Here is a 10157-nt window from a genome sequence, read left to right as displayed (position 1 = left end):
TATTCGGAGAGAACGTTAAGTACACATATACATAAACTAAACAGCAAAAGAAACCCAGAAACCACTTTGCTTCAGAAATCTAGATGCATACCGAGAAGCCTTCTGACCTGCATCTGAAAAATAACAACACAGTATGGGGTGAGAACCGGAGATTCTTAGCATGGTAAAGGTACCACGCATATAATATATAAGGTCCTGGGAATGCCAGAAGCAATCCTAGAACTCCAACATACAATTATAAAACTTAAACTCTAAACAGAAGCCATAAAAGGGGATAGATGATCTAAAAGATTCTAAACCTGCCTACTTTGAATCCTAACATTAACATCAAACAAATTCACCTTTCCTCCGTTCCTCCATCACCATAGATTCAGCAGAGACAAGCAATCAAATAATATCACGCACAAGTAGGACACATGTAGTACAAGCAGCAAATACAACAAGTAGCATGGTATATACTCAATTAGGCAGACCCAGGTAATGCATATCAAACAAGCAAACAAATGCACATGATGTATGCCTATCCTATGGTTGATGATCTCATATGTCGGTTATATAGCCAACCCGACATGTCCTGGTAGCTAACCATAGACTAAAACACCCATGCAGAGCAAGTGGGTTTGAGCTACAACCCCCTACTACTACCCGCTTAACCCAGAGCCAGTGGAATAACCACTACTATGACTACTACCCAGGCGGGTGTTTAAAAGGTCAACTTGGAGCAAGTGGGAGATCCACTACTGCTGCTACTACCCAGGCGTCCCAAACATACATTTATTCAATTTAAATCAAGCATGGTCATTATCAATTCTCAAACATTAACTTGGAGTAAGTGGGATGAACCACCATCCTTGCTACTACCCAAGTATCTCAAGCATACATTCGTTTATTCCAAATGAGTTCAATCATTCATCAACATATCACTATCACAAATGTTCATCATTTTCATAACATTTTCACCCTTCTTATTCATAATCCCTCATTTTAACCTTTACTTTACCCTCAAGTTACCTTAATTTCCTAACTCCAACTAATTATTAAGCTTACTAATGAGTTCTAAGGTTAAAAGGATAAAAATGGGAGCTTAGAGGTTCGAAACCATGTTTGAATTATAAAAATACAAGTGTTGGAAAATTAGAGTATGAGCGTGCATGCGCACACCAACCAGGAATTACTTGGTGTGCGTGCGCCTCACCTATGCAAGCACCACTAACAGAAGGCATATCCTAGTGTGTGCATGCGCACAAAGGCGTGCATACACACAGGTAAAATTTCTGCTTCTGTTGGGTGCGTGCGCACAACAGTGTTCGTTGGCACACACCAGAAAACCTGATTCTGCTGTAACTTTGAAAATTTCAATTTTTTGCATCGGATTTTCGGCGTCCATAACTTCCTCTATAGAATTCAGTTTTTTGCAAACCTTATATCAATCTCAAGCTTATATAACATTCTCTAAATCAAAACAAACCTCATTTCATCCAAAATTTGAGGACTAAGTTATGGACTACCAAAGTTCATCAAAAATCAAAGTTTACCAAAACATGCCAAACCCCATTTTTACCCAAAAATCACATTTCCTTTTTAAAACTCATTCTCATTCAGTTCAACATACCATAACCATCAATAAAACTTATCCTTCACCATAACCCAACAATTCTTACTACCCTTGCATTTCCTTAGCTCAATAACACCTCAATTCAATCCAACTTTAAAAGTTTTACTCACAACTAACATATCATTCCAAATACGCATTATCATCATCATAAAATTCTTCAACCATCATCACAATATTATTCATTATAACAGTACCAACAAATCCAAATAAGCACCATTCAATTCCCAACCATATCATTACATTGCCATAATCACAAATTCTTCATTCATCATCATCATACTAGCATATATAAATATATTTACATTCAACCCACATTATCAATTACCCAACACATACCCACATCAACCAATCCCTCAATATCATAACGACTAATCATTTAACACATTAAATCACTTCAACTTATCCTATAGTCCCCTAACCTAAGTTTTCACAAAACCTTATATATTAAACGCGCAAAACCTAAACCATACCTTGGCTGATCACCGCGTTTAGTCCAAGGAAGCCACACTAGTCACATACACAGCCCCTCAAGCGTGAGAAATCCACCAAAATCTTAGCACCAATCATCCACCAAGCCTCCAAACGTCCACAACGCCAAGTTCCAATTACAACACACCACCTAATACAAATATACAACATATACATATACCCAATTCAACATCTAATACACCAATTCAAATTCTTAGATAGGGTTTCGGTCTCTTTATCTTACCCACGCGTAGAGCAACTCAAACTCGATAAGCTCCACAAGCTAAATCAAACCTAAAACACCAAATTGGGCAAAATCTCATCACAAGGGCTCAATTTCACAAATAGAAAGGGGTAGAAAATCTGAAATAAAATTGAGGCTTACCCATGAAATTGATCCAATAGAAACATAGAGCTCGACGTGCTGGATGTGTGGCTGTAATTGGTGCGGTGATCGGAGCTCAGATGAAGAAGTTATGGTGGATGGAAGTGGGAGTTACATTTTGATCTTTACCTTCCCCTTTCCATGGATGTTGGAACGTAATGAAGAATGGAAGGGAAATGATGAGCTGAAGCTCATTTAAATAATGGGTCTGGTTGGGCCCACAGGCCCGGTTTGGGCCCGGTTCAACTGGTTCTGCCCATTCGGCCCAATCTTGGGCCAAATTCTTTGAAATTCTTATTTTAACGAGCTCTATCTTATTTTAATATTAGATTTATATTTTTAATTTTCCATATTAAAATTTAATTTATTAACTAATTATTCGCTAATTTCACGGGGTATATGATGAGCGGATAATTTATACGCTTTTTGACATTGTTTTTAGTATGTTTTTAGTAGGATCTAGTTACTTTTAGGGATGTTTTTAATAGATTTTGTGTTAAATTCATATTTCTGGACTTTACTATGAGTTTGTGTGTTTTTCTGTGATTTTAGGTATTTTCTGGCTGAAATTGAGGGACTTGAGCAGAAATCAGATTCAGAGGTTGAAAAAGGACTGCTGATGCTGTTGGATTCTGACCTCCCTGCACTCAAAGTGGATTTTCTGGAGCTACAGAACTCGAAATGGCGTGCTTCCAATTGCGTTGGAAAGTAGACATCCAGGGCTTTCCAGCAATATATAATAGTCTATACTTTGGCCAAGAATTGACGACGTAAACTGGCGTTCAACGCCAGCTTTCTACCCAAATCTGGCGTCCAGCGCCAGAAAAGGATCCAAAACCAGAGTTGAACGCCCAAACTGGCACAAAAACTGGCGTTCAACTCCACAATTGGCCTCTGCACGTGCAACACTTAAGCTCAGCCCAAACACACACCAAGTGGGCCCCAGAAGTGGATTTATACATCAAATACTTACTCATGTAAACCCTAGTAGCTAGTTTATTATAAATAGGACCTCTTACTATTGTATTAGGCATCTTTGGTCTCAGTTTTAATCCATTGTTCATCTTAGGAGACTATTGATCACGTCTTAGGGGGGCTGGCCATCTCGGCCATGCCTGGACCTTCACTTATGTATTTTCATACGGTAGAGTTTCTACACTCCATAGATTAAGGTGTGGAGCTCTGCTGTTCCTCAAAGATTAATGCAAAGTACTACTGTTTTCTATTCAATTCATCTTATTTCGCTTCTAAGATATCCATTCGCACCCAAGAACGTGATGAAGGTGATGATTATGTGTGACGCTCATCATCCTTCTCCCTTATAAACGCGTGCCTGACAAACACTTCTGTTCTACATGAAATAAGCTAGGATGAATATCTCTTAGATCTCCTAACCGGAATCTTCGTGGCGTAAGCTAGAATGATGGCGGCATTCAAGAGAATCCGGAAAGTCTAAACCTTGTCTGTGGTATTCCGAGTAGGATTCAATGACTGAATGACTGTGACGAGCTTCAAACTCGCGAGTGTTGGGCGTTAGTGACAGACGCAAAAGGAGGGTGAATCCTACTCCAGCATGATCGAGAACCGACAGATGATTGGCCGTGCTGTGACAGAGCATGTGAGCATATCTTTCACTGAGAGGAGGGGATGTAGCCACTGACAACGGTGATGCCCTTGCATACAGCCAGCCATGGAAAGGAGTAAGACTGATTGGATGAAGATAGCAGGAAAGCAGAGGTTCAGAGGAACGAAAAGCATCTCCATTCGCTTGTCTGTAATTCCTACCAATGAATTACATAAGTATCTCTATCCCTATTTTACTATATAATATTCGAAAACACCATTATCACTTTATATCTGCCTGACTGAGATTTACAAGGTGACCATAGCTTGCTTCATACCAACAATCTCCGTGGGATTCGACCCTTACTCACGTAAGGTATTACTTGGACGACCCAGTGCACTTGCTGGTTAGTTGTATCGAAGTTGTGACAACTATGAATTAAGATCAGAGCACCAAGCTTTGGAGCCATTACCAGGATTTGTTCGAGCCTGGAGATCACAATTTCGTGCACCAAGTTTTTGGCGCCGTTGCCGGGGATTGTTTGAGTTTGGACAACTGACGGTTCATCTTGTTGCTCAGATTAGGTAATTTTCTTTTTATTTTATTTTCAAAAATTTTTCAAAAATATTTCAAAAATCTCTCATATGTTTTCGAAAAAAAAATATAAAAATGCTTTCAAAATTTTATTCAAGATTTTTAAGAATGAATTCTAGTGTTTCATGAAGCATGTGAAGCCTGGCTGGCTGTAAAGCCATGTCTAAAATCATTTGGACTGAGGCTTGCAATTTGTTATCAAGAGCAAATTAGTTGTTGCTCATCCACCTGCTGCTGATCCATGATCACCTGCTGAAGCTTGGCTGGCCATTGGCCATGTCTAGTGTTTTGGACTGGAGCTTTCTTTGAAAGCTTGGCTGGCTAGTGAGCCATGTCTAATTCCTGGACTGAAGCTTTAGACTAACATGGCAAGATTCCTGGAATTCATATTAAAAATTTTGGAATCCTTATTTTTTCTTTTTCATATTATTTTCGAAAAAATCCAAAAAAATTAGAAAATCATAAAAATCAAAAACATTTTCTGTTTCTTGTTTGAGTCTTGAGTCATGTTATAAGTTTGGTGTCAATTGCATACGCATCTTGCATTTTTTTTTCGAAAATATCATGCATTCATAGTGTTCTTCATGATCTTCAAGTTGTTCTTGGTAAGTCTTCTTGTTTGATCTTGATGATTTTTTGTTTTGTGTCTTTTCATGTTTTTCATATGCATTCTTGAATTCTTAGTGTCTAAGCATTAAAGAATTCCAAGTTTGGTGTCTTGCATGTTTTCTTTGCATTAAAATTTTTCAAAAATTATGTTCTTGATGTTCATCGTGACATTCATAGTATTCTTGGTGTTCATCTTGACATTCATAGCATTCTTGCATGCATTCATTGTTTTGATCTAAAAATTTCATGCATTGCATAATTTTCATGTTTTCATAAAAATTTCAAAAATCAAAAAAATATCTTTTCCTTTTTCTCTCATCAAATTCGAAAATTTGAGTTGACTTTTTCAAAAGTTTTTAAAATCAAATTGTTTCTTATGAGTCAAATCAAATTTTCAATTTGAAAATCTTATCTTTTTCAAAATCTTTTTCAAAAATCAAATCTTTTTCAAAATTCTTAGTTATTTTTGAAAATTCCAAAAATATTTTTCAAAAATCTTTTTCTTATTTTTATATCAAATTTTCGAAAATAACATAATCAATTAATGTTTTGATTCAAAAATTTGAAGTTTGTTACTTGCTTGTTAATAAAGATTCAAACTTTAAGTTCTAGAATCATATCTTGTGATTTCTTATGAATCAAGTCATTAATTGTGATTTTAAAAATCAAATCTTTTTCAAAACTAATTTCTATCATATCTTTTCAAAATATCTTGTCTAACTTCCTAACCTCTTATCTTTTAAAAATTTGTTTCAACTAACTAACTAACTTTTTGTTTGTTTCTTAACTTTTTCAAAACTACCTAACTAACTCTCTCTCTCTAATTTTCGAAAATATCTTCCCTCTTTTTCAAAAATTTCTTTTTAATTAACTAATTAATTTTATTTTTTATTTTTTATTTCAAAAATTTTCGAAAATTACTAACATTTTTCAAAAACCATTTTCGAAAATCACTAACTCTTTTTCAAAAATATTTTCGAAAATTCTCTCTCTCCCATCTTATTCTATTTATTCATTCATATCCTAACATCTCATCTCACATCTCTAGCCTCCTCACAGTTGTGTTTCTTCCATTATATTACATTCTTTATCTCCCCCTTTTCTTCCACTTACAAAGGGATCCCTATACTGTGGTATAAAGGATCTCCGTTATTATTATTATTTTTCTGTGCCTTCTTCTTTGTCATATGAGCAGGAGCAAGGATAAGAACATTCTTGTGGAAGCAGATCCAGAACCTGAAAGGACTTTGAAAAGGAAACTAAGAAAAGCTAAAATACAACAATCCAGAGATAACCTTTCAGAAATTTTCGAACAGGAAGAGGAGATGGCAGCCGAAAATAATAATAATATAAGGAAGATGCTTGGTGACTTTACTGCACCTAATTCCAATTTACATGGAAGAAGCATCTCCATTCCTGCCATTGGAGCAAACAACTTTGAGCTGAAACCTCAATTAGTTTCTCTGATGCAGCAGAACTGCAAGTTTCATGGACTTCCATCTGAAGATCCTTTTCAGTTCTTAACTGAATTCTTGCAGATATGTGATACTGTTAAGACTAATGGAGTAGATCCTGAAGTCTACAGGCTCATGCTTTTCCCTTTTGCTGTAAGAGACAGAGCTAGATTATGGTTGGATTCTCAACCCAAAGACAGCCTGAACTCTTGGGATAAGCTGGTCACGGCTTTCTTAGCCAAGTACTTTCCTCCTCAAAAGCTGAGCAAGCTTAGAGCTGATGTTCAAACCTTCAGACAGAAAGAAGGTGAATCCCTCTATGAAGCTTGGGAAAGATACAAACAGTTGACCAAAAAGTGTCCTTCTGACATGCTTTCAGAATGGACCATCCTGGATATATTCTATGATGGTTTATCTGAGCTATCAAAGATGTCACTGGACACTTCTGCAGGTGGATCCATTCACCTAAAGAAAACGCCTGCAGAAGCTCAAGAACTCATTGACATGGTTGCTAATAACCAGTTCATGTACACTTCTGAAAGGAATCCTGTGAGTAATGGGACGCCTATGAAGAAGGGAGTTCTTGAAGTTGATACTCTGAATGCCATATTGGCTCAGAATAAAATATTGACTCAGCAAGTCAATATGATCTCTCAGAGTCTGCATGGAATGCAAGCTGCATCCAACAGTACTCAAGAGGCATCTTCTGAAGAAGAAGCTTATGATCCTGAGAACCCTGCAATAGCAGAGGTAAATTACTTAGGTGAACCTTATGGAAACACCTATAACTCAACATGGAGAAATCATCCAAATTTCTCATGGAAGGATCAAAAGCCCCAACAAGGCTTTAATAATGGTGGAAGAAACAGGTTTAACAATAATAAACCTTTTCCATCATCCACTCAGCAACAGACAGAGAACACTGAACAAAATGCTTCTAATTTAGCAAATCTAGTCTCTGATCTATCCAAGGCCACTGTGAGTTTCATGAATGAAACAAGGTCTTCCATTAGAAATCTGGAAGCACAAGTGGGCCAGCTGAGTAAAAGGATCACTGAAATCCCTCCTAGTACTCTCCCAAGCAATACAGAAGAGAATCCAAAAGGAGAGTGCAAGGCCATTGACATAAGCGCCATGGCCGAACCTGTAAGGGAAGGAGAGGACATGAATTCCAAGGAGGAAGACCTCCTGGGACGTCTAGTGATCAATAAGGAGCTTCCCTCTAAGGAACCAAAAGACTCTGAGGCTCATCTAGAGACCATAGAGATTCCATTGAACCTCCTTATGCCCTTCATGAGCTCTGATGAGTATTCCTCTTCTGAAGAGAATGAGGATGTTACTGAAGAGCAAACTGCCAAGTTTCTTGGTGCAATCATGAAGCTGAATGCCAAATTATTTGGCATTGATGCTTGGGAAGTTGAACCTCCCTTGTTTATCAATGAACTAAGTGATCTGGATCAACTGACATTGCCTCAGAAGAGACAGGATCCTGGAAAGTTCATAATACCCTGTACCATAGGCACCATGATCTTTAAGGCTCTGTGTGACCTTGGTTCAGGAATAAACCTCATGCCCCTCTCTGTAATAGAGAAACTGGGAATCTATGGTGCAAGCTGCTAAAATCTCATTAGAGATGGCAGACAGCTCAAGAAAACAGGCTTATGGACAAGTAGAGGACGTGTTAGTAAAGGTTGAAGGCCTTTACATCCCTGCTGATTTCATAGTCCTGGATACTGGAAAGGAAGAGGATGAATCCATCATCCTAGGAAGACCTTTCCTGGCCACAGCAAGAGCTGTGATTGATGTTGACAGAGGTGAAATATTCCTTCAATGGAATGAGAACTCCCTTGTGTTTAAAACTCAAGGATCTCCCTCTGCAACCATGGAGAGGAAGCAGAAAAAGCTTCTCTCCAAGCAGAATCAACCAGAGCCCCCACAGTCAAACTCTAAGTTTGGTGTTGGGAGGCCACAACCAAACTCTAAGTTTGGTGTTGAACTCCCATATCCAAACTCTAAGTTTGGTGTTGGAGAGTCTCAACAAAGCTCTGCACATCTGTGAGGCTCCATGAGAGCCCACTGTCAAGCTATTGACATTAAAGAAGCGCTTGTTGGGAGGCAACCCAATGTTTATTTATCTAACTATATTTTTCTTAGTTATGTGTCTTTATAGGTTCATGATCATGAGGAGTCACAAAATAAATATAAAAATTGAAAACGGAATCAAAAACAGTAGAAGAAAAATCACACCCTGGAGAAGCATCTGTCTGGCGTTCAAACGCCAGAACAGAGCATAGTTCTGGCGCTGAACGCCCAGAATGGGAGCATCCTGGCGCTGAACGCCCAGAACAAGCATGGTTCTGGCGTTCAACGCCAGAAATGGCAGCAAAGGGGCGTTGAACGCCCAAAATGGGCACCAACCTGGCGCTGAACGCCCAGAGTTGTGTGCAAGGGCATTTTACATGCCTAAATTGGTGCAGGGATGTAAATGCCTTGACACCTCAGGATCTGTGGACCCCACAGGATCATCTCAGGATCTGTGGACCCCACAGGATCCCCACCTACCTCATCATCTCTCTTTCCATTCATGATCATCCCTTCTTTTTTTTTCCATTTACCACTCACATCCATACACCCACTACCTTCAAAAATTCAACATCTCTCTCCCACCCAATCCCACCCATATGGCCGAATACACACTCCCATCCATCTCCTCCATATCTTCTTCTTATTCTTCTATTCTTTCTTCTTTTGCTCGAGGGCGAGCAACATTCTAAGTTTGGTGTGGTAAAAGCATAGCTTTTTTGTTTTTTCCATAACCATTGATGGCACCTAAGGCCAGAGAAACCTCTAGAAAGAGGAAAGGGAAGACAAAAGCTTCCATCAAGGGTCTATAGCTCAGTGGTAGAACATTTGACTGCAAATCAAGAGATCCCTGAGATACCTCAAGGGATACATTTTCTTCCACACAATTATTGGAAGCAACTAAGGGTGGAACATCAAGAGCACTCCATCATCCTTCATGAAATCAGAGAAGATCTAAAAACACTGAAGGAGGAGCAACAAAGGCAAGGAAGAGACATAGAAGAGCTCAAGGACATCATTGATTCCTCAAGAAGGAAATGCCACCATCACTAAGGTGGATTCATTCCTTGTTCTTAATTCTTCTGCTTTTCGTTTTCTATGTTATGTGTTTATCTATGTTTGTGTCTTCATTACATGATCATTAGTAGTTAGTAACTTTGTCTTAAAGTTATAAATGTCCTATGAATCCATCACCTCTCTTAAATGAAAAATGTTTTAATTCAAAAGAACAAGAAGTACATGAGTTTCGAATTTATCCTTGAACTTAGTTTAATTATATTGATGTGGTGACAATGCTTCTTGTTTTCTGAATGTATGCTTGAAACAGTGCATATGTCTTTTGAAGCTGTTGTTTAAGAATGTTAAATATGTTGGCTCTTGAAAGAA

General features: G+C 38.2%; 1 non-coding gene across 1 annotated transcript; it reads right to left on the bottom strand.

The window, feature by feature from the left end:
* Positions 1–6956: 6956 nt before the first annotated feature.
* Positions 6957–7064, bottom strand: LOC112773611 (small nucleolar RNA R71). Its single transcript, XR_003188153.1, has one exon. It is a non-coding gene; the product is annotated as a small nucleolar RNA R71 (small nucleolar RNA).
* Positions 7065–10157: the final 3093 nt, after the last annotated feature.

Source organism: Arachis hypogaea, chromosome 18 (assembly GCF_003086295.3).
Source record: "Arachis hypogaea cultivar Tifrunner chromosome 18, arahy.Tifrunner.gnm2.J5K5, whole genome shotgun sequence".
In the NCBI taxonomy this organism is placed as follows: domain Eukaryota; kingdom Viridiplantae; phylum Streptophyta; class Magnoliopsida; order Fabales; family Fabaceae; genus Arachis; species Arachis hypogaea.
Note: the sequence above shows the minus strand (reverse complement) of the source record. Positions and strands in the feature narration are given on the sequence as shown.